We start from the raw sequence: 25,937 nt of genomic DNA, 5'->3' as shown, positions 1-25,937 counted from the left end.
CCAGATGCTCTGCTGGAGAAGGAGGGACAATCTCCTTCTGTACCAGTCAGATCTGATTTGACAGTACATGCACAAAAAATAATAAATTTTTTAAAAAAAGAGTAATTTCTACTAGTAGGATTTATTTTAAACTACCCATTAAAGTTTAAGTTTCAGAAGAGTGAGAGATTGCCTATCCTATTGTTCGCTATTGTCCCCACCCTCCTCCTAGTCTAAGTTAGGTGCTCAGAAGCATCTGTAGGGTGATGATACGAACCTCTTTTTAAAAAAAAACAAAACATCTACAATCAGACTATTATTCTCCTTTCTGAAGAACCCTTTCTAATATGTTTTCCGTCTCACCCACCCTCTCCAGTGGAGCTCCGCAACATGGAACCACAGGTCACTCTAAATGTGACTTTTCAGAGTGAAACCCAAAGCTTTCTCGTCTCGGACCCAGAAAATACTACTTGGGCGGATGTAGAGGCTATGGTGAGTAGTTCTTTGTTTTGTTTCTCCGTCATTTAAGCACAGCTAATATTTTTCTAAAACCGACTGTTTTTAGCAATGCTGTTTGATCGCTTTAACAGTTGTCATATTTACTATGTCTAGGTCTTTTGGAAAATTCTTTTTTAAGTGGCTCAGTATTCATATTGATGTGCCCCATAGAGGGAATGAACAAGTCAGTATGTCTTGAAGAATTTAGGAAAACAAGGTAACATTTTTAAAGAGAATTTTGAAAAGAAAACCTGGTAATTTTCGAGGCAATCTGAGGATGAATCGTTAGGAGACACTCCACCAACGAGGCTACAGAGGACTGTCTTCGTGCCCAAGCAGCTTTGTTAATATTGTTTGCGAGCCACCAACGCTATAGCCTTTACTTTGTAAGTGCCTTTGTCTCTGAGAAAACTATTAGGTAAAACTTAATTTTACCTGGTGAAGTACAGTGATGGTTATGTATGGTGATAACAAAAAAAGAAAAGAAATCATAGAGACCTCAAAAGATGATGAGATAGTCTAGACCTCTGGCATCCAGCTGGATGTCCTAAGACACATGGCTGTCCTAGAGGAAGTTGGATCATGTTTGCTAAATGATCTGAAAATCAAGCACAGCTTGATTACCGTAGAATCTGGGAAAGCCAGACCTATATTAAGATGGAAACCTGTAGAAAGGAAAGGGTTTTTTTTTTTTAAATTTTTTTATTTTATTTTTGTGTGTGTGTGAGAAAGAGAGAGAGAGATATCAGTCAAATCGGATCTAACTGGTACAGGAGGAGATTGTCTTCCTCCAGCAGATCATCTCATGGATTCAAACCGCACTCCTCTGGGTTGCAGTGCAGCTTCTTGCCACTAGGCCACCAGGGCTCACCAAGACTCAAGTATTTTTCTGTAATAGAAAGCATTGGGAATGTGGTAAGACTATTCTGGCAAAATACTTTCAGGATTGGAAAAAAATACAGTCCTGTTGAATTTCAGCTCTCTTAGGCTTCACTGTATTTAAATACACTGGTCAGTTGCTTTCCCACCCCCACTTTCTTGTAAATTTTAAAAGTGAGGTATATCCCCATTATAAGAAGGAAACAATCCAAACACTCACCGGGACCGCTCAGTTTTTGAACGTTGGCACCGCTCAGTTTTTGAACGTTGGCTTTACTCCAGTTCACTTTTATGAGGAAAAAAAAAAGTTGGGAAATTGAAGCTAGTGTTCAGTGTTTGTTTTGTCTCTAGCCATTAAAGGCAGAAAAATGTCACTGAGTCCCTTCCCGAGGAAGTTTCAAGCCTTCATAGCTCTGGACTGTGTCTCAGAACACAGTACATTAGTGTTTTGTACATTTTAATTGCTGTTTGACAAGATTTTAAGTTATCTTACGGATTTAAGAATACTCAGATTTTTCCACGTAAGTGAACAGTAATTACTTGTTTGTTTTACACGACTTCAGCTTAGGAAGGATTTCATGGGAATGCACTGGTTTGGATAACAGGGAAGAGGTCCTTCCTTCCCCTAACTTGCTCCCTTTTGGGATATCATTGTTAGCAGCCAGCCCTGTGTGTACTTATTTACATGTTCTATGTTTATACAGAATCAAACTTACTATGTAGCTTGCTTTCCTCACCAGTAAGAAATTATAGGTACGGTACAGTTCTGTAGATAAGGACCAAAGTTCATTCTTTTGAACAGTATAGGTAGTTCTTTGGATATTGTTGAACCATAATTTAGTAACCATTTCATGTTGAAAATTTGTTGAATTATTTATTTTTCTATTTGCCATGACAAAAATCAAGTACAGGAGATGTTCCTCTGTACATAAGCCCTAAAGTGAGCTAATGGGTCAGAGGGTATGTGGTGGTGCTTCTTTTTTTGTTTGTTTGTTTTGGGTATGTGGTTTTAAATTTTAATAGCTATTAGTGTATTGTTTTTCAGAACAATTTTTAAAACTCATAAAATGACAGTGCACTCAGTCCTTGATAGTGCTGGATGTGTGACTTGAAATAGTTTTTACCGTTCTGATAAAATAGCATCTCATTGCTTTATTTTCTCCCATTATCACTACTAATGAGGTTGACAGGTTTTCTATGTATTTGTTAAGTATGCTGATTTCGTCTGTGAATCTCCTGTATGTTTTTGTCCCTTTTTACCTGCATTGTTCATCTTCTCCTTAACACTTTTGTAAATGTACTTGTATAAATATTAGCCACTTATCCATATATTTCTTCTGTCTGTTGTTTGTCTTTTGGGTTGACTTTTTTTTTTACACCAGAAAATTTGTCAATCCTTTTTTTTTTTTTTTTTTATGACCTCAGAGTTTCCATCACTGTTTGACTTTTTGGTGTCTTGTTCATGTAAAGTATTTTTCATTTGCAGGTAAAAGTTTCATTTGATCTGAACACTATTCAAATAAAATACCTGGATGAGGAAAATGAAGAGGTAAGTAAAGTATGTGATGATCTCCATTACCAGCTAGCTGTTCACAGTCCAGTGTAGGAATCTTGTGTCTCAAAATTGACTGATGTGAGACTTACATAGTCCTGAATAGGATTTTTCTCATTTATTTAGTGATTTTAAATGCTTTTTATAATTGTGTGTTCCAAACAAAGTTGTGGCATATTAAGTGGAGTTGACAAACAAGGAAGAACATTGAAGAGGAAAATCTGAGCTAGAACATTAAAAATTAGCATTCGTAAGCTCACTATAATTCAAGTTTTGTTTTCTTTTTGTTGTATACCATTGAGTCTGAACCAACCCATAGCTGACCCTCCAGTGGGTTTTCAGAGGCAGATTGCCCATCCTTCTGCAGAGTGGCTGGAGGATTCGAACCAGGTGCCTTCAGGATTACAGTGTACATTCTTCCCACTATGCCACGAGAGCTAAAAATTCCACATTTTGTTTTAGTTTATTGAAAAAGGAAACAACACGGTTCAAATCCACCAGATGCTCTGCGGAAGAAGGAGGAACAATCTCCTCCTGTACCAGTCAGATCCAATTTGACGGTACACACATAAAAAAAGAATAAATAATTAACAATTATTAAAAAAAAAAAAAAAGAAAAAGGAAACAACAGTGAAAGAGACTTCAATGTACAACAGTGAAAGAATCTTTTTTCAAAGAGAAAAGTGAACTGAATGGGGTGGCCAAGGAGGAAAAGATGCAGCAATGAATGAATGGGAATCCAAGTTCTCTATAAACTTTCACTAAAATCTCAATATAAAAAAAAAGTAAACCTTTTATAAGTTGTTATATTGTGTCAGGCTAACAATAACAACAACAGTGTGTACTGGATGTATTATTATTAAGTTTATTTTACCAAGGAGAAAACAGACCCAAAATGTTTACGTAACTGGCCCTAAAACCCAAAGCTTGGAAGTAGTGGAGTTTAATCCATAATCCTCTGGCTGCAGAGCCCAGACTCCTAACCACTTATTAGGCTGTCTGTTAATATGGCTGAAATAAAAGAGGACATGTAGATAAGCAATCAAATTTTTATTACTATTCATGACTGACTTGGAATACTGGAAAAGCTAAGTACCCACCCTAGGGTTTTGTATTTATTTTGTGAGGCTGGTTTTAGTAACAGACTCAACTGGTGAATGATTTCATCAGTTCATCAGAGTGTTTATAATTCACTATTGCTTTTTTCCTTTTACAGGTGTCCATCAACAGTCAAGGTAAATGCCTAAGAGAAACTGTTCAGCTTTATTTTAAAGCCTATCTCTTCATGAATTTTTACATTTCTATTTTTACTCAAAATTTGTAACAATGTTATTATTTTTTTTTAACAATGTTCTTTTTAGATTAGAATTTTGTAAGCAGTAACTAACATTGTATTCACTTTACTGTGGGAATTGGTTACATTGTAATTGTTGCTGTTAGGTATCTTCCAATTAGTTCTAACTCATAATGACTCCATATAATAACAATCACTGTTGTGTGTGAGCCTGCTCTTGTGTTACAGATAGTGTCAATTCCTTTTATTGAGGATTTTCCACTTTTTCACTGACTCTTTGTTTTTGTTTTTTAATTATACTAGTTTACAAAATTCGAATACATTGTTTTCCAGAACAGATTCTTCTAATTTCCCTCACCTGTCCACCCATCAAATTCTACAATTCCATGTTAATCTCCCCTCCCCCTGCACATCCTCATCCCTCTGCTTCCACCCTCACTCTCCCGATTCCAATCCTTATTCACAATAATAATTTTATACAGTATTTGCCCTTGTGGGACTGAGTTAGTTCACTCAGCATAATGCTCTCCAGTCCCTCCCAAGTTAGGTAATAATTTACAAAATAATTGCTCCTTCGTGCTGTGTAGTATCCCAGTGTGTGGTGAATGTACCATAACTTCTCAATCCATTCATTTGTGGTTGGACATCTGGGCTCTTTCCATGTTCTTGCGATAATGAATAATACTGCTTTGAACATTGGTGTACAAGTTTTCGTTTGTGCCACAGTTCTCATTTTCTCAGGTTTCAAGCAGTGGAATAGCTGGGTCATATGGAATTTCTGTGTTCAGCTTTTTGAGGAAGTGCCAAACTGCCTTCCAGAATGTTATTCCTGACTGTCCCTTTTTTCCAAGCATGATATCCTTCTCAATGAACTGGTATTAGTTACAAAGGATATTTTTATTGAATAGCAGTCTTTTGTATATAGGGTGATGACTTTAAATGAAATTTAAAAGGACAGCTTTAATGACAGCTTCTCTTGTATTTTGAGATGTAACTATTCTGGAAATTAATTTCTCCCAGATTTACACACGTAAGTTGTACTCCTGTTTTTTGTATTTGGTCTTGACTTGTATATGTTGGTGTCAACTTACAAACACATATTAACATTATCCATGAACTCCTTGAGTTCTGAGCTTCCTAAATAAGCCCATTTTGTGGAACTAGTTTGATCTTTCTGTAACTAGAGGGAACCAGTAGCAAAGAAAGGAAAATTTAAAGCGGAGATTTGTTCTGCAGGTTGATCAGTCAGAAAGTTTGTCAGCAAGAAAATGGTAGCCATTCATATATTAAAGATTATAAGACAGGTTGCCTATATCTACAAGAATTTTTTAGACTGGTGAAAAAAACCACAATGTTTATTTTTCTCTCCTTCTAGGTGAATATAAAGAAGCCCTTAAGGTAATAATTTATTTCATGTCATTTTCCAAATAGTTTTTAAATGTTTATTGACTAAATCCTGAGTGTCATTGGCCTTGAAGAAAAACTAAAGCATGTAAAAAGTTACTTTTAAGGAGATTCTAATGAACAGAGTGTACCATCCCGTAAAAGGAAACTCTAGGCATAAAAACTTTGCCAGATACTTGCTGATGTTGATGTCACTATCCAAGCATCTAAAAATAGGAGCTCTCTGAAGTGGTATTTTCTCATTAACATTTATTTCGTGCCTTCATGTATTCCCTGTGGAATATTGCCATGAAATATGAGAGAATTTAAAATATAGACCATAGAGTTGCATACCGTTTTCTGCTGAAGTCAGCAGTGAGTTTATTAATTCTTTGAGGTCATCTATTCTTTCTTTACCAGTCTGGTTTTTTTTATCACCATTTTTGAGGTTTGTGTGTTTAATTCATTACCACTTTTTAATTTTTTTAATTTTTATTGGGTTTTTATTTTATTTTATTATTTTTGTGTGAGTGTACCGTCAAATCAGATCTGACTGGTACAGGAGGAGATTGTCCCTCCTTCCCCGGCAGAGCATCTGGTGGATTCAAACCCTGTGTGCGCCTCTGGGATTGTAGTTGCAGCTCCTTACCACTAGGCCACCAGAGCTCCCCTTATTTTTTTTATTTTTATTGTATTATTTTTATGTGTACTGTCAAATCAGATCTGACTGGTACAGGAGGAGATTGCCCTCTCCTTCTGCAGCAGAGCATCTCATTGCCACTTTTGTAAGTAAGGTTTGACTATCTTTTATGAGCTTCCAGTCCAAAGTTCTGGTGTCTTCTAATGGATGACACACTCTTCTGTTTGTTTTTGGAATTCTGTTGGGAAAGGAGACTCTCCGTATGACTGTGATTCATCATCTGTGTTCTCAGATGGCAGTTAAGCATGGAAACCAACTGCAAATGCAAGTGCATGAAGGATGTTGTGAGGTAGATGAAGCTCCAGCTCCGGTTGCAGCAGAGAAACGGCGAGCTGCCAAGGCAGGAAAGAAGCCACTTGCACATCATTCCTCACTAGTGAGAATCCTGGGATCAGACGTGAGGCCCACAGTGGAGACTGCAGTCCAGGTATGATGAGAATGGAGCTTCTGCTGTAATTTTGCCAGCGTCAGCTTTCTTTTTCTTTGTTTTCTTTTTCTTTAGTTTGAGATTCTCATCAAAGATTTCCCTTCCCCACCTCTGATTAAAATTTGTAACAGTGGTTACTTCTGGAAAGGAAGACTGAATAGGTCAGAGACTTTTGTTTTCCATACTCTTCCATGCTGTTTGATACGGGTTTTGTTTTCCTGTTACGTATGTATATGTAGGTATATGCATATGTAGGTATATGGTGGTTTGTTGTTTTTAAACTGTATGCTTGTAATAATTTCTAAGAGAAACGTCAAAATACATTTCAGGGTAATTTTTTTTAAGTAGAAAGAAAAAGTAACCCCTGCAATCTTGGGTTGTGTTTCCTTACAGCAATTTCCACATGGTCCGTGTGATGCAGACCAACCTCAAGATAAGCCCCCAGCTTGGTTTACAAGTTACTTGGAGACAGTGAGTATTCTTTCTGGCTTGGACTTTAACAGCCCTTGATACAAGTAGAATGTGGAAGGCTACTGTCTCTGGTATAGGTGAATGACTATTGAGAGCTGATTTTTTTTTTTAAATTTTATTTTATTATTTTTTGTGCATGTACCGTCAAATCAAATCTGACTGGTACAGGAGATTGTCGCTCCTTCTCTAGCAGAGCATGTGTTGGATTCGAAGCGTGCACCTCTGGGATTGCAGTGCTACTAGGCCACCAGAGCTTCCTTGAGAGCTGATATTTTTTTTCTTCAAGTTTACAGAAAAGTCTAATTTTTCTTTTTTTTTAAATTATTATTAAATTTTATTAGTTTTATTGTTAGTCAAATTTGTGTCTTCTAGGTTGCAACACCCCCATGATACATCTTCAAGGATATGAACATGTACGGCCAAGCACAATCAATAAGAGTGCATCTAAATTCCAAAATCAATCTCCATAATAGTCTTATGTGTTTCCTACTGCCAAAGGGGCCCTTTAGAGTAGTGAGAGAAGATCTTCACCCTGAAACCCACAGCGTCCCTTTTCAGCAGGAAATAGCTAAGAGAATACGCCATCCCCTTTTCCTTATGACTCAGGGTGAAGTCTCTCTCAGGGAGGAGTGATAGGGAATGGCAAAGGACACACTGACAAAGAAGATTAATCAGAACTGGCTTTGACAAGCACTGTGGCATTTGGACAAGAACAAACTGGGAGGAGGGTAGAGAGAATAGTGCAACAATGAATGAATGGAAACCCAAAATCTCTGTAAATGTTTATGAAAATTAATAAAATATAGAAAAAAAATTTTATTAGTTTTAATGAACATTTACAGAGATTTTGGGTTTTCATTCATTCATTGTTGCGCTGTTTTCTCTACCCTCCTCCCCAGTTTGTTTCCCCCCGCTGAATGTCTGTTTTAATTGTCCAGTTGCCACAGTGCTTGTCAAAGCCAGTTCTGATTAATCTCCTTTGTCAGTGTGTCCTTTGCCATTCCCTATCACTCCTCCCTGAGAGAGCTTCACCCTGATTCATAAGGAAAAGGGGATGGTGTATTCTCTTAGCTAGAGAGCTGATTTTTAAACTAGAGCAGTTCCAGTCAAGAAAGCACTTTACTTTTATAGTGATGTGCCCAGCAAATTAGGAGGAATCTACATCTAAAAGTATAAGTTAGACGAACAAATCTCGATAGTTGAAAGGAAAATAAGTTAGATATTTATTCATCAAAAAAAATTTCTTGATATATACTTTGAACCACTTGAGCTGTGGAAAGAATAGACCGTTTATACTGTATTTTCACCACTCACTCAGTAGCTAATAGCTATTTACAGTGTTCTTCATTATACTAGAGAATGAAGTTTCAGGTCTGTTCAGTAATATTGGAACTGAATTTTTCCACACTTTCTGTTCTATCTAGTTCCGAGAACAAGTAGTTAAAGAAATAATTGAGAAGCTTGAACAGAAATTGCACGAGAAGCTTGTACTCCAAAGTTCAACCTGTTCCTGTTCCTCAGAAGTCTTACTGCCTAGTTCCGATGAAACACTGTTTTTGCCAGAAAACCCATTCAACTGGCATACTGATTGCAACAGCTGCCAAAGAAAAATCGTCGGTGTGTGCTACCAGTGCAGGTGAGCCAGATCTTGGCGTGAGTTGTCCATGTTGTTAGGTGCTCTCGAGTTGATTGTGACTCATAGCACCCCTTGCCTGCCTGTTGTACAACAGATTCAGACCTTGGCTAATCCTGTGCAGTCCTCACAGTCTGTTAGGGCTAAGTTCATTATTGTAGTCACTGTGTTATCCGTCTCCTCTTTTCTTAAAAATAGAGGACATGTCAGGAACTTGCAAGTCATCCTTGCGCAAGGGCCCTGCTAATCTCTGTATCGTTCGAATTTTAGTATAGGTGCTGCCGGAAGTGAGCCCTCAATCCGTCTTCATGGGGTCTTCCTCTCCCTTAGGGAACTTGGGTGCCCTAGTAGTAAAAAGCTGTGCTCCTGTCTCAAAGGGACACAGTTTAAATTCACCAGGTGCTTTGTAGGTGAAGGATGGACAGTCCTCCCACGCCATTTACTGCTTCTGAAAACCCACTGGAGGGTCAGCTGTGAGTCAGTGTGGACTCAAGGCGCACAACAGCATCCTCTCCTTTGGTTGCTCTAGATTTGAGGTCCTTCTCCAGGGATCGACCACTCCTGTGGTAATGTGCCCCAAGTATGTGAGGTGAAATCGTGACCGTGTTTGCCTCTAAGGAGTGCTGTGATTGTATTTCAAGACAGACTTAACTTGCACCCTTGACAGTCTGTGGTTTACGCAGTGCTCTTCACCAGCACAGTTCAAAGGCATCAGTTATTCTTCAGTCTTCCCTATTCACCGTCCAACTTTCATAAGCATATAAAGAGTTTGAAAATACCATGATTTGGATAATGCATAACTCAGTTGACTATATGTAGTCCTCAAAGGAGCAACCTTGCTGGCGTTCTGGAGAAGTAAGGGAAGTTGGTGCATTCTACCTCTGAGTATTAAAGTAGCTCTGGGTAGAAATTGTGAAAGAAGCAGCAGTAACATGGGGTAAACCAAATCTGACTTTTCCCCTTTCCTAAAGCGGAACTCTCCCCGTCGGTAATGTCCACAGCACCAGAATAACAGCTAAAAGGTCAGACATGTCTTCCCACACTGCCGCACCTACTTCTACTCATCACTCGGTCAGATGCTCTTTCACTCAGACTTAACTGTATTCACAGTAGAGTTTATTAAGGAAATAATTTTGGGGGGTGGGAAGGCAAAGACTATCACACAGTGAAAGTCTTATATTAGCGTGAACAGCAGTCCTAAGCCAGGTTAACAGCAAGACCCAACCCCTCAGTTCATACAGGTTCTCAGTCAACAAGTGAAAGTCCAGGTTCAGCCTAGCAACACAAATGCGAGAAGACTGGTTTCGTCAGTCATCACGCAAGCTTCGTCTCCTCTCAGTCACAAGTCAGCTCTTCCTTCAGTCACCCAGCAAGCGGAACGTTTGACTCTCAGGGCTCTGTCAGGCTGTGCCTCACCGCAGTCCCCCTACAGCTCTTTCTTAAGTTGACCTCACAGCTATTGATGATGTTGAAGATGTGTCTGCAGTTGAGGTAGCTGGAGCCCACAGAGGGGAGCTAAGACAATGGATAGAAAAGCCATTTTTAAAAGGTCTAACACCACAGAAATGTAAAGAATTGTTTCCTCACATGCTTTCCGAGTGTTAAATTCTCAGATTGTTGTCTTCAGATATGCATTCGGATGAATAGGCAAAATTCTGTACCTTGAAACAAAATTAGATCACGAAAGAAAATCTTTTGTTACCTATTCTTAATAATTTCATAGATTGTGTCATCCTATATATTTCTTTTTGAAATAGATACAGATTTAGTGTTGTTATCCTCATATTTTTAAATAAAGGAAACTGAAATACATCATGGTTAGATGATATGCTTAGGCTTTCAGCTAACTACCAGTAGAGGAAGTAATAGAGGTCAAGACTCATAATAGGGAGCTTGCACTACACAATCAAAGGTACACAGTTCAAATCCATCTGCTCTGTGGGAGAAAGATAGTCTCCTCCTGTGTTACTTACTGCCTCTGGAAACTTGATGGCGGATAAGCTGTGGGTCATTTCCAACTTGACAACACCACCACCACCAATCTAATATTGGAGCTCTGGTGGCCTGGTGGTAAAGGAGCTTTGCTACCAACCAAGCGCATGGGATTTGACTCTGTCTGCAGCTCCATAGGAAAAAGATGAGCAGTTTCCTCCCACTGGAGGGTCAACTATGAGTCTGTTCTGACTCGACGGCATACAACAGTGGTCTGACGGATCTCTCTTTGTATATTTCCCACTGTACCGTGTCCTCCTCTTCTCCACAGCCTGTGCCCATCCTACAATATCTGTGAAGATTGTGAGGCAGGGCCCTATGCCCATGACTCTAACCATGTCCTGCTGAAGTTGCGGGGACCTGTCGGGGGCTCCTCGGAGACATTCCCACGATCCAGCATTTCTAGCCCTCGTCTTCCTGCAGCTCTGGAACAAGTCAGGTAAAACATACATAGGGATGTTCTTTGGTTTCTTTAGTTTCCCTTTTTTTAAAAAAATTAATTTTAATGAACGTTTACAGAGACTTAGGGTTTCCATTCATACATTGTTACCCTTTTCTCCCTGTCCCCCCCCACGCCCGAATTTAATCTTCTCTTTGAAATGTAAAAGAAAAATTCTTTCACTGTTACATAGTCCCTCCCCTTAAGTCGACTTCACTGTGTAGCCTTCAATCTGGTCTCCTGTCATGACAATAATACTTAATCATATATCTCTTTTAAACAATTCTCTTCCCTCATCTATTTCAATGCAGTATACATTATTTATCCCCTTTCTCAGTCTCCCCACAACCCCGATGTCAGTCCTGTTTTACAACAGTGGTCCTATGCAATATTTGTCCTTTTGTGACTGAGATATTTCACTCAGCATAACGTCCTCCAGGGTCACCCATTTTGTATATTTCATGAGTTCCTTGTTTTTTCAATGCAGTGTAGTATTCCATTGTGTGAATATACCACAGCTTTTTTATCCGTTCATTGTTGATGGCAGTTGGTTTGTTTTCAACTCCTTGCTATTGTGAATAAAGACGCGATAAACATGGGTGTGCATGTATCTGCTTGGGTGGTGGTTATGATTATGGTTTCTTTAGGGTATATTCTCAGTAGTGGAATTGCTGGGTCAAATGGTATTTCTATTTGCAACTTTTTGAGAAAGCGCCATACTGCCTTCAGTAGTGGTTGTTCCATTTTACATTCCCACCAACAGTGAATAAGAGTCCCAGTTTCTCCACAACCTCTCTAGCATTTGATGTTTGCAGTTCTGTTAAATTTTGATATTCTTACTGGGGTGAGATGATATCTCATAGTTGTTGGTTTTATTTATTTATTATTTTTTTTCCTTTTAAAAAACATACATATAAGTGGTAAGACTGTACAACAAAATTTTCCCTTTTCCAACCCTTTTGTTGTGAAAACGTTTCTATGTTTTTTGGTTCTAGTGAAGGAGTAGAAGTTATAAAACTACAACAGTCTTCTTAATTTCTGCTCATTTTCACTTGATGTGCAGTTGATGAAGATAATTACCTAAAGCTCATGAAATGGAAATGATAAAGGGTTGAAATTAAGAAACTAAGTTAGAAGTGATACTTCATTCACTTGGCTTAAAATACCGTAAGCCTTACCTGTGAAGTTTGTTTTATTGAAAACACTGTAATTTATTCTCACAAGCTCCAGAATCAGTTTAAAGAGAATGTTCTTCAAGCAGAAAAGCAAAGATTGCAAATGCATAATGACATGCTCAACAGTCAGTGGCCGGCCTCTGAGACCACAGCGCTTTATATTCACAGGCCATCGTGCCCACTAGCGGGTGACTTAAGTGTGTGAATTTCTTTTCAGGCTCCCATTGAAGCCCTCTGTCCCGGTTATGCCAGCCCTCAGTGCAGCTTTTGTGGATGAGAATTTGCCTGATGGAACTCATCTCCAGCCAGGAACCAAGTTTATCAAACATTGGAGGATGAAAAATACAGGAACTGTAAAATGGAGCGCAGACACAAAGGTATATTCCTCAGCCCCCAAGAACGGTATGGTTTGAAGTGGCAGAGTGCGCATCTCACAAACTTACTTTCTCTTGTCATTGTCCTTTTCAGCTCAAGTTTATGTGGGGAAACCTGACTTTGGCATCTACCGAACAGAAGGATGTCTTGGTTCCTTTCCTGAGACCTGGCCTTGTGGGAGTTGTATCTGTGGAGTTCATTGCCCCAATGTTAGAGGGAACATACACTTCCCATTGGCGTCTTTCTCATAAAGGCCAGCAATTTGGGCCTCGGGTCTGGTGCAATATCACAGTGGACCCCTTCCTCTGCACAGAGAGTCCTGATAACAGTGAAAAGGACATGGTTACCTCATACAAAGTTGATGATCTCTCTTGTCACCAGGAGGTGAGTTTTGACATGATTTGACCAAGATCCCATATAAAGTTAGATAAGGGGTGGCTAAAATGAAAAGAACCCACGTGAGGTGAGTTATTCTTTCTTTCAGAACTCATGAAAGTGTAGCGACTCTTGTCTCCCCGGCACATTTAGGTGCATAAGTTTGGTCTCACCCTCAGAGACTTTGTTTGAGTGTCTAGGACATCAGGGCAGGGAGTCCCTGAGAGCTTTTCTCTGCCTTCATCGTGATGCTTGGTTGTCTCTTTGCTGCCGAATGGAAAGACGGACTGCCTGCTTTGACTGTGAAACGGTGGACTGATAGATTTGCTCTTATCATTGTTCTTCCCTGAAATACCTTTTATGTGTTTTTTCTGATATTATTAAAGCCTTGCCGAGTTTGTTACTTAGGGTTCAGTGTATCCTTTAGTGTGTGTGTGTACACGTACCCGCAAATCGGATCTGACTGGTACAGGAGGAGATTGTTCCTCCTTCTCCAGCAGAGTATCTGGTGGATTTGAACCACATATCTCTGGGATTGAAATTCAGCTTCATGTCATTAGGCCTCCGCAGTGTATCTTTTTAGACAGCTTTCCTCTGTTAGTAGGATACTTTCATAATGATTACTGTCTCACTATAGGAAGTTTTCATGGCCTAGTGATAAGAATCTGCACTGCAGTCCTGAAGGCACACAGTTCAGATCCACCAGTTGTTCCGTGGGCAGTCTTTCTCCCGTGTGATTAACTAAGTTTGAAAATCTGCCAGAGGGTCAGCTATGGGCCAGTTTTGACTCAGAGGTCACAACAACTGCTTCCGTATAGGCATAATCACTGACCTTCCCAAACCAAACCGCTGCTGTCGAGTCTGGGCAGCCCTGCATCGGGTTTCCAAGGCAGTAAATCTTAATGAGAGGGACTGTCTCATGTTTCTCCTTAGGGGTGGCTGCTAGTGTATTCAAACATCTGACATTCCAACATCTGCTGGGACACTAGGGCTCCTTAATTAATAACCACACCCATTGACCCCAAGCCAGTTCAGACTCCTGGTGACTGACTCTTCACCAGGCTCTGAGGTTGTAAACCTTTATGGGAGGAGACTGCTTGCATTTCTCCCGAGGAGCAGCTGATGGATTCGACTGCAGCCTGACAGGCACCTTCCCACCAGGGTTCCTTTAATCGCTGACTAATTAAAATATATTTTTAAATAATGTTAGACAATGGGGGGGTGGATTGTATAGCAATGATTTTTTTTGAAAGAGAAGAGTGAACTGTGGGGAGGGAGGGCTGGGCAAGGAGAAAAAAATGCAACAATGAATGACTGGAAATCCAAAATCTCTATAAACTTTCATTAAAATTATTAAAATAAAAAATATTGTTAGATAATGAGTGCTGCAGGACTACAGGCTAATCTGACAAGTAATGCGTATGTATGGAAAGTAAAACATAATGTATACCTATTTTGTATGCAAATCAATATAAAATAGTTTATTTTTAAAAAATAAGTAATGAATATTTGTGGTAGAAAATTAATATATGAAGACATGGAAAGGATTAATGTCATTGGACCTGTATTTCCTAGGCTTTTCACTGTAGTCCTTGGTTAATGTAAGTTGTTCTCTGAAGGGAAAGCTGCAGTAATACATGAACACTCTGCTGCAACTTTCTTTTCTTTTTTTTTTTCTATAATTATATTTTATTAATTTTCATAAACATTTACAGAGATTTTGGGCTTCCACTCATTCATTGTTGCACTATTCTCTCTACCCTCCTCCCAGTTTGTTCTTGTCCAAATGCCACAGTGCTTGTCAAAGCCAGTTCTGATTAATCTTCTTTGTCAGTGTGTCCTTTGCCATTCCCTATCACTCCTCCCTGAGAGAGACTTCACCCTGAGTCATAAGGAAAAGGGGACGGCGTATTCTCTTAGCTACTTCCTGCTGAAAAGGGACGCTGTGGGTTTCAGGGTGAAGATCTTCTCTCACTACTCTAAAGGGCCCCTTTGGCAGTAGGAAACACATAGACTATTATGGAGATTGATTTTGGAATTCAGATGCACTCTTATTGATTGTGCTTGGCTGTACATGTACATATCCTTCAAGATGTATCATGGGGGTGTTGCAACCTAGAAGACACAAATTTGACTAACAAGTTATAAGTACATGAGTCCAAAAATTATGGAAAAGTAAAAGAAAAGATTCTTTCATTGTTTTACAAACCCTCCCCCAGGTCCCCTCCACCATGCAGCCCTCGCTCTAGTCTCCTGTGATGACAGAAATACCCAGTTACATCTCTCTTTTAGACGGTTCTCTCCCTCCTCTGCTTCAGTGCAGTATACATTATTGAACCCATCTTACTCAGTGTCTCCCCAACCCCAAGGACAGTCCCATTCTACAACAGTGGCATCATGTAATATTTGTCCTTTTGTGACTGGGATATTTCACTCAGCATAATGCTCTCCAGAGTCAACCATTTTGAATAATACTGCATGAGTTCCTTGTTTTTTAATGCAGCATAGTATTCCATTGTACTCTGCTGCAACTTTCAAACATGTAAGCTTAAAGTTGTATCAAAACAAAAAGGGTTTTTTTAAATGTAGAGATGGCAACAGTAGCGGATTTTTGTTTGTTTTAGGGAGGTCTTTCAGTCTCTTGAGAGCCCTAAAAATCTGTCTTATAATGTCTCTATAGGAAGCTTTTTGTCTGGCCAAGGAAGAAATTCAGCTTGATTCAGTGACTGAGAAGATAGAAGAAACAGGAAGCAGCATTCCTCAGAAAATAAAAGACATTCCCAGAGAGAGCGCCCCATCTGTGGACCTTCTGACTGCCCAGGTGGGAGATTCAGTACTTTGAGGGCCAAGGGACAAAAAGCACTGGGGAAAATGTTTTACCACATTGATAGCAAGGTGTAGCCTTACGTGGTGTCCAGAGGGTCCATCATGCCCACATTGGTCCAGTTAGATGCATTGTTGACAAGGAAACTCACTTAGAGAAACAGTTTCTGAACCAAATATTTTCTCTTTAAATTGTGACCTCACTCCTGTGCTTCCTCACAACTCCACTTTAGTTGCTTCTGCTTTTCACCTTCTATCTGGTTCACCTTCACACGTCTGCGTACCCTTTCTTTGCTGCTCTCTGGTCATCTGAACATCTAGTTCCCATTTAACTCTCTTCTTTTCACTTGGCTGAGGTGAGACGTAAATTTGAACAGAGTTGTATGTAGACTTCATAGAGCTCAGAGGTCGGCCAGTCCTATCAAGATAGAACATGGTCCTCCATGTGCTACAAGTGGTCTGACATTGCCAATCTTCTTCCAGGACCTGTTGTCCTTTGAGCTGTTGGATATAAACATTGCCCAAGAGTTGGAGAGAGTGCCCCACAATACCCCTGTTGGTAAGAATGTTACTGGATTCACTTTTACTGTTTTGGTAATAGACCCAAAAGTACTGCAGCATGGACTCTGGTAGTTGACATTTTATGACCCCACCATGTGATGATAAAGCTTCCCTCTCTGGGTCCAGTTTTCTTTACCCCCATTTTCTGTCATAAGCAATGACATGCCTTAGTGCAAGCCTACTCTGCTATAAAGGAACCTTCGATTTCCTCAGGGGGTTTTTGGAGTAGGGTGTGTGTGTGTGTGTGTGAGAGAGAGAGAGAGATATCAAATCGGGTCTGACTGGTACAGGAGGAGATTGCCCCTGCTTCTCCAGCAAAGCATCTGTTGGATTCAAACCTCGTGCCTCTGGGATTGCAATGCAGCTCCTTGCCACTAGGCCACTAGAGCTCCCTTCCTTAGGAGGTTCTATGTCCCTTTGTTCCTTGACATTTATGGTTCTACAGCTTGACTGACCTTCCAGGACAGATGACATATGCTGCCTTTCTAAATTGGTCCAAGAAACTTGTACCCTAAATGGTCTGCAAAAATTCTTTACAACAGTTTTTGCGGCATACCTAGGTTTTTACTTGAGTCCTGCAGGAGGCCACAGCCTATAAGCTCCTGCTTTTGAATACTGACTGTTATTGATGATGTGATGCTTTTCCTTGGTTGATGGTTTTCCTGTCTTCATTCTCCAGATATGACTCCTTGCATGTCTCCTCTGCCACATGACAGCCCTTTAATAGAGAAGCCAGGCTTGCGGCAGATACAGGAAGAAAACGAAGGGGCGGGATTTAAAGCGCTTCCTGGTAAGGAGTTATATATCTGTAAAGCGTTCACTGTCTCCGTTTTCATACTATAGTTGTTTTTACGCTTAGCCCCTACTAATCTAATTTTGGTGTGTGAATGAGTTTTCTGTAGCATCTCATGTTTTTTAAGTCACCTTCCTTCAGATGACTCAGATAGCAGCCATTCCTTGCCCCATATTGTAAGTGTGGGTGATGACTGACCACGGCAGGAACACTTTGACATTTTAAACCAGTTCAGACAAGGCCCTATCTCTTCCGGATTCCACAGCCTCACTGAAGAATAAGGCTGAGCACACGGCTTCAGTGGAAGAAACAGAAGACGACCTAAGTGGGACCCAGTTTATATGTGAGACTGTGATCCGATCCCTGACCCTGGATGCTGCCGCTGATCACAACCCACCTTGCCTAGAAAAGGCCCTGCAGGGTGAGTGTCCCTACCTGGTGGAGCCACGCCCTAATACCCTAATGGTGGGTGCCAGACATTGTTAGTTACAAATGGTCTCCCAGGTCTAAAGACTGAAGGTAAGGTGTTCTTTGTTGAAAATTCTGCTCAGATCTATTTCTTCGTGTTCTACATGAGCTCCCTAACCATTTAAATTACAGTTTTAGCAACAAAAAAAGCTCGCATACCTCATTTATGCGCTTCTTCCGGGCGCAGGATTACAGCTGCATCCACTGAGGGGAATCGGCCTATGCTGTCTGCGTTTTGCAGCGAGGCCTCTGCCTGTAAACTGACTGAGTACTTCTGTACTATAGAAAAATTCTAGCGCATCAAATAATACAGAAAATCACTAAGTTCATTTTAATGAAATTTTACCTAGATCTTTAAATATGACTTTTCAATTCTATTTCAAATATATATGTATAAAAATGTATTTTTTAAAAACCCTACAAGGGTTTGAATCAGTAGTAATTTTTGATGGGACCATGCTGCTGTTTTTTGTGTTGTTTTTTTTTTAAAATTTTTTTTGTTTTTATTATTTTTGTGTGTGTATGTACCGTCAAATCAGATCTGACTGGTACAGGAGGAGATTGTCCCTCCTTCCCCAGCAGAGCATCTGGTGGATTCAAACTGTGAGCCTCTGGGATTGTAGTTGCAGCTCCTTGACATAAATATTTTTTATTATTATTATTATTATTTTTGTGTGCGTGTACCGTCAAATCAGATCTAACTGGTACAGGAGGAGATTGTCCCTCCTTCCCCGGCAGAGCGTCTGGTGGATTCGAACCATGCACCTCTCGGATTGTAGTTGTAGCTTCTTGCCACTAGGCCACCAGAGCTCCCCTGCTGCTGGTTTTTTAAAATATTTCCCTCATCTATATTTTGTCAGCATTACCATTTTTTCCCCCAATAAAATGAACACATATTCTTTCACATTTCCATTCCTTTTTTTTTTTTACAAACAAATTTCTGTTGCTTTGCATGCAAAGCTTGTATACATTGTGTTTCACACTATTCTTCACACTGTGTTTCATGCAGTCATTCCCATAACATGCATTACTTTCATAAAGAAGGAGAGGAACACATGCAGTCCTGTGGTACTTACCACCTAGCGTTTTCCTTTAGAGAATTTTTAGTGTTTTGAATTCTGTCTCAATATTATAATCACATTACTAAAAAAGACGGAGCCTTTTCATTTTGAGATACCTAAAATTTCTCTGAAGCCTGGCTGTTTCTGCCTCACTTGTTTTTGTGAGTTTTGGAGTTTCCATCTGTTCTGTGTGTGGGCTTCCACTTCACTGTGATCATGGTCCTAACAGCAGCCCTTCCTCTGACTCATAAGTCAGAAGCTTTATTAGGGGTAGCATCAATGATTACTTTTAGCTTGTACTATAAAAGTGTTTGGTCTTTCCCCCCTGTAGTAAAGTCTGCCTCAGCAGAAGGAGAGGGCCTACATGATGATGAAAGCGACGAGATTGTCCACATTGCTGAGGAAGAATTTGTTGAGGAGGACGAGGACGACAAAGATGAAGTTCGGAGTCAGTCCTCCGCCTGCTCAGAGGATTATATCATCCTGCCTGACTGCTTTGATACCAGCCGCCCCTTGGGAGACTCCATGTACAGTTCAGCCCTCTCTCAGCCAGGCCTGGAAGGAGAGGCTTTGAAAGGAGAACCTGTCGTTGAGAATGGACAGGAACCAGCTAAGGCTGGGGAGATACTCCTTGGAGGGGAGAGCCAGCCACAGAGACATACCATCAGTGACATCCTTATGGCCTCACAGACTCTGGAAGAGGTGCCCCTAATCCCAGAGGTGGTGGGGCCTACACCTCCACTACCCAGGTACCATTTATACACCCTTCTGAATTCCAGAAGTGGACTTAAGAGGGTGAGGAACCTACTTGAGGGCAAAAGTTATTCTTAATCAGTGTAGAAAGAAGCTATTTCCCTTACTACAGATGAATGAGAGTTGCACTTGTAGCATTTCTGGAGTCTGAATTTCAAGAGATACTAGTTTTAGCCAGCCTTAATTATCTCAGTATGATATATTTTAATTGTTTAGAGCTAGGTTTTGGGTTTTTTTTTATTAATGTGTGTAGCATCAAATCAGATCTGACTGGTACAGGAGGAGATTGTCCCTCCTTCTTCAGCAGAGCTTCTGGTGGATTTGAACCGCACACCTCTGGGATTACAGTGCAACTTCTTGCCACTACCAGAGCTCGCCTGGAGCTAGTTTATAAATACACAAAAAGAATCTCTACATTACCTCTACTTATTCTTAATACTCTATTGGATGTTTTTGCATAATTGTATGGAAAATACTGGAACTTGACTATACTTTAAACTATGTATAGACTGTTCTAGTGAGCTAGGTATTTAGCTTTGTCAGTACTATTTAGTAAACAAATTGGCCAGACTGAAACCAATCTTTCTAGCTTAACTTTTGCTAAAGAGGAAAAGAAGTAGAATGAAGTCCTCTTTAGCAAAAGGTAAGCTAGAAAGATTGGTTTCAGTGTAATAATGTGGTATGAATCAGAAATGTGAAATGTGTGGAAAGAATTTGCCATTGCTGTGTTGTGTTTACTGTATCTCCACCATTTCCATTGGTACCATTTCAACTGTGAACATTTTGTTTTTCTGAAAGGAGCCCTCTTTGTGTACAGCATCCTGACTTCCCAGGAGTGGATTTACCAGTTACCATTCCAGACGTTTCTTCAGTCAGTGATCAGATCAGAGGAGGTAATGAATAGTCTGAAATTTTTTTGTTCTTCCTCTGCTGTCTAATGGAAACCAGGTATTACATAGACTGTCTTTGTGATTCTTGGCAGTTTTTAAGAACTTGCCCTTTCACCCTTTCTCTGTTCCTCCTCCATACTTTTATGTCTGTTCTCTTGTTTAATATTTATTAAATGAGTCATTATAGAAGTAGGCATTTTGCTCTGACAGGTAGTGCACAAGTCTCAGAGCCAGAAATTTCTTGGTTCCAGCTTTAACTCCACCTTTCTTCACTGTGTGGCTTTTATAGTATCTTAGCAAATACATAGAACTGTTTACTCTTCTGCAAAATATAGAGGATAATACTGTTTTTGCTTAGGTGCTAGTCCAGTGGGAGTCAATGGCGGTGTAGGAGCTCAAACACCGAATGTTCCTGACTCTAGGTTGCATTCAGCCATAAATTCTCAAAAGTAAGTTTTCTTTTTGGTTGTCCCTATATTATTTGGCAGCTTCCCATATTTTGAGTTTTTCTTTTCTTTCCACAATTTAAAGTTATTTAAACGAAGGCAGATAGGCTACTGGATCTCTTGTTCTACAGCTTCAATTTGAAATTGTGTCTGTTTATGGGAGATTAATCTGCACTTTTCCCAAGAAACTACAAGATGCAGCCATGTAAACAGTGATCCCACTATGTACAATGATAAGGTTCCCTGAGAAACTGTGCTGGATAACACGCACATCTTCTCCGCACAGAGAAGCTGTAGGTTTCTCAAAATGAGATCTTTCGTGCTTACTCTTTATCACTAAATTTTTGAATCCTTATTTTAAAGCTCAATGATGAATGACCATACCAGTGTGGCCTTTCTGGGTCCTCTGCCAGCTGCAGCACAACCTTCCAGTACTGGAATTCGGAAACCATGGCATGAAGATATTTCTCAGGATCTTCGAAACCTTCTTGTTCACAAACTGTAAGATGTGACATGTCTTATTCGTGGAGTTACACATGCACATTCTCAGTCTCTTGGGTGCTTCACCACCAGAAGAATATTGCTTGTTTTTCTGTAGCCTGGCTTCCGCTCATGTGATAACGTTTCTGTCTATGTTGCTGTCTTGCTTCCTGGTCTCTGCCTTTTTAACTCTTATTCTGTGTTTATACCCTCATCTATAGGGAGGACTTTTGAGCTGAAACAGTGTGTAAAATACAGGTTTTTCCCTGGTTAAGATTGTACAGATATACCTTATTTTACTGCATTTCAGATTGGTTTTTGGTTTGGTTTTGTTTTGTTTTTTCCACAAACTGAAGGTTTGTAGCAGCCTCTGTTAAGCAGTTATATTGGCACCATTTTTGTCCAGTAGCATCCATTTTTATCCAGTGTCATTACTCATTTCTTGCCTCTTGGTGAATTTTGATAATTTCTTATAATACAGCTATTTAGTTCTCTGTTTTCACACGTAGTGCGTTCCAGTATAATCAAAGATAGCTCTGTAAGTGGACTTTGACTATAAAGATTTTAATAGAATCAGGAGTAACTAAAAAACTGTTACTTTTATGATCATCACAGAGAAGATCAGTTGTTTCATGTTGGTGATCTACTTGACATTTGTATAAGTTTTCATACCAACTCAGAATATTTTTCTGAATTTTCATTACTCTGTTGCCTATCTGGTTCTTGAAAAGGCTATGTAAGTGGAAAAGATGATAAAAATAGTGACTGAGAATCAGAATTTTCAGACTTATGATTCTATATTGTCTAGAATATTTAAGGAATTGATGGAGAGAGAACACTTTTATTTTGCTAAAATCATCATACATTTCTGACTCTTCTAAAAGTTCTGAGCCTTTTAAGATTTTGTTGTGTATTATATTTTTATTTAACTTCACACCTTGTACTTTACAACCAGGCACAATTGTATTGTGTGCATTTAGTGTACTGTTTGTATGTCTGTGTCTGTGTATGTACTTATGATTTACTATAATGAAACATTTTAAGAGTTCTGCTGTTACAGTGATTAAATCCTCAGTTACTAATCAAAAGGCCGAAAGGCCAGCAATTAGAACTCATCTATGGCTCTGTGAAAAAAAGACCTGGTGTTGCCAGGCAATTCTATTCTGACCTATAGTCCAAGAGTTGAAATCACCTCAGTGGTACACAACAAAAACCATGAAACACTTAAAGGTTTATCAGTTTCTTTGGTGTGATGTTACACTGAAAGGCTTTTCTTTTCCCAGTGTTCAAGCCCTATTTCCTAGTTTGGATCCAGTTGCTTTAAAAGACAGACGGATGGAGAACTTCTTTACATATGCCCGGAAAGTAGAAGAAGATGCCTATGAATCTACAAACACTCGAGTGAGCATTTGTTCTTTATATTCAAGCAAAAATGAACCTCTTCTGATGGTCCAAAATTTGTCTTGTTATGTAAAACTTACAACTAATACTGTATTTCAGAAAAGGGACCTTCAGCTCTCCTGTCTTAGTCTGCATTAAGACACAGACCAGATGAGAAAGCATTTGTCTTAAAAATGTGTGTCATCAAGTATCTTAAGTTTTTCCTCTTTTAAATGCCCTGTCTGTGTGTGTCGTTTTATCTGAGTTGTCTTTCTTTCAACTTAGAAACCAGCTCTTCTCCTGTGCTGTCTGATAGTCATTGTGACTCTGTGCTGTTTTCACTAATGTATGTGTCTCAGCCGCGTAGTGTATCGTCTCTTATGGTAGTCCACCATCTCTACCTTAAACTTTATTTTTTAAAATTGACTATTTATAATGTTTAGAATTGACTATCATGGCACATTTTATTATCATGCAAATTGCAGGAGCATACTTAATAAGCCCAAACATTGGGACCACACCAAACAACAACAATCTGTGAAGACATTTTGGAATTCATTAAGTACTACAAAACATGACAGAATAAAATTAAAAATAGATTCACTTCAGATCCAAAAAAAAAAAAAAAAAAGCCCAAACATTGATAGGTCCTGCTTTACTGTGTAGTTTCATGATGATGCATTAAATTATTCTCTAATAAGTTTCTGCTTACTACTCTTAAGCTATTATTTTCCATTACCATGTAATAATTTTCCTTCATTTCTCCTAATAATTTGCTTTGAAAAAAACACAAACAGGCAGAATACTATCACCTCCTAGCTGAAAAGATCTATAAGATCCAAAAAGAACTGGAAAAAAAACGCAGGATTAGATTTCTGAGACACAGCATGATGCCGAACGCTGCGGGCATGGAACCAGTTTCCATGAACCCAGGACCTAACATGGGACAGCCGCAACCAGGAGTGACGTCCAGTAAGTACTTCTTCCCACCCCTTCTCTTTTAGATTTATGTTGGGAAGAACTCAGCAAGGAAGAACATTACTTGTAACCAAAAGTTGTTAATTTTTATAATCTTTTATAAATTTTCTAGAACTTAGAAAATATACTTTGCCCTTACAAAGAAAATAAATCATCCACCAAAAAAACACTCCCTGAACAGTGCATGTAAGACCCACGGCATAGATGTTAATGCTTTTTGATGACCTAAGATCATTTTTAGATCCCATGATCATCGTCTCTCATAGGTTCCAATGATTTTTTAAATTTGTTCTTTTGTAAAATTTTACTGACTTTTCACTGTCCAGAGACCCTGCCTTTCATGAGCACTCGCTGTTAAATTTGTAGGCAGGGCCTACATGCCTGGCCATCCATGTTTATTAATTGCCAGTCTACATTGTATATTCCAAGCCAAAAAATGATTTCATTTTGAGATGCGTCCTTTAAAATTGTACCTTTCATATTTTAATTATTTAAAGTTTGTTGAATTTACTAGTTAATTGTTCACTAGGAATTATTCCTTTATTGCCTTATTATTTGCTAGTTATTTTTCATTATTAATAGTTAAATTCCTTTATTGACTTCTTACTAGGTTTCAAACCTGGATAGTCTGCCTTCACAGTTCTATGTAAAAGCTTAAGATGTAATGGGTAAAATGGAATTGTAATTAAACTGGGCTCACTATTTTTGTAAAATAATAACTGGGATCCCCTAGGGAGTCGGCTTGTGTAAAAATTACATCCTTGAAAGCCGCCTGAGGCAGTTCTGTTTCTACTCTGTCATTGTGCATGTGAACAGCAGTAGACATGGGCCAATGAGATAGAAATTGCATGAGGCTTTTTTCCTTCTTAATTTTTTTAAAATACTTATTTTTTTAAAATTGTGTGTGTGTGTGTGTGTGTGTGTGTACACCGTCAAATTGCATCTGACTGGTACAGGAAGAGATTTCCCCTCCTTCTCCAGCAGAGCTTCTGATGGATTTGAACCATGTACCTCTGGGACTGCAGAGTACAAATACTTAATTTTAAGGATATGTTGATGGCATATGTGTTGTATTACAATCTGAATTTTAACAAGTGGCTTATTGAGGGGACCGGGGAATACCATATTAACTTAATTTTTTTTTTCTCTGATAAATTTTTTTTTATAAAAATTTTTTAATTGAGATTTTAATGAAAGTTTACAGAGACTTTGGATTTCCATTCATTCATTGTTGCATATTTTCCTCCCTGCCCACCCCTCCCCACAAATTATCTATTAAGATATATTAAGAATTTTTTTCTTGTTCTTTTTGGTGTGATAAGAATCCTGAATACTTTTATAAGATATTTAAATGTTTGCCATCAAACATTTGTTTAAACGAAAAATGTATGTTTGTATCTTCTAGTCAGCCATCTGGCTCCTATACATTTTACCATAACAGAGTATTTACTGAAATTCTTAAGTTGTTCCTTGTGATACTGAAAAGTCTTATGGCCCGTTGGGCCAGCATTAGAAATTAACAGTACATCCACACAACTTAACCAGTAAAAACAGTCTTTTCCATCAGAACTGTAAACTGTAATATTTGGACCAGTTTTAGGCAATAGGATTCTTTTTCTCCCACATTTTATTTCATATTTAAAAGTTAGGAGAGTTCATCACAGCTATTAAGCTCTTAATAGAGGATTATCTCTGGGTCATGGGATCATGAATTGTTTTCTTTTTTTGCCTGATATTTTCTAATTATCATGTAGCAAACACAGACCATGCATGTAATTTTGTAAAAATATCCGTTAAAAATCAACATTCACAATGGATTTGAGTGTATAAAAACACTTATTGGAGTACACCATTCAGTTTGGTCACCACTGGGCAGAATCAGTGGCTTTTCCTTTTTAGAGTGATCTGCTATACAGTGTGCAAAGAATATGATGAGGCAAAGCATAGCTTATCAAATGTTATGGTAGTTTTTGTTCTTGATATTACTTTCCAAGGAGGATAGAAGGAGAATTGATGCCCTTGAGCTGTGGTGGTGGAGAAGAGTATTGAGAATACCATGGACTGCTAGGAAAACAAACAGATTTGTCCCGGAAAGGGTTAAACCAGGTGGCTCCTTGGAGGCAAGGATTCTG

The 25,937-nt window shown here is 39.1% G+C and overlaps 1 pseudogene; it reads left to right on the top strand.

Annotated features, from left to right (window-relative positions):
* The window catches only part of LOC102844357, an 89,998-nt pseudogene that overhangs the window by 34,719 nt on the left and 29,342 nt on the right, over positions 1-25,937 (top strand).

The sequence above is a fragment of the Elephantulus edwardii genome, unplaced genomic scaffold, assembly GCF_000299155.1.
Source record: "Elephantulus edwardii isolate Elephantulus edwardi_28Jun2011 unplaced genomic scaffold, EleEdw1.0 scaffold00086, whole genome shotgun sequence".
In the NCBI taxonomy this organism is placed as follows: domain Eukaryota; kingdom Metazoa; phylum Chordata; class Mammalia; order Macroscelidea; family Macroscelididae; genus Elephantulus; species Elephantulus edwardii.
The sequence above is the reverse complement of the archived record's forward strand: the minus strand, read 5'-3'. Positions and strand labels throughout refer to the sequence as shown.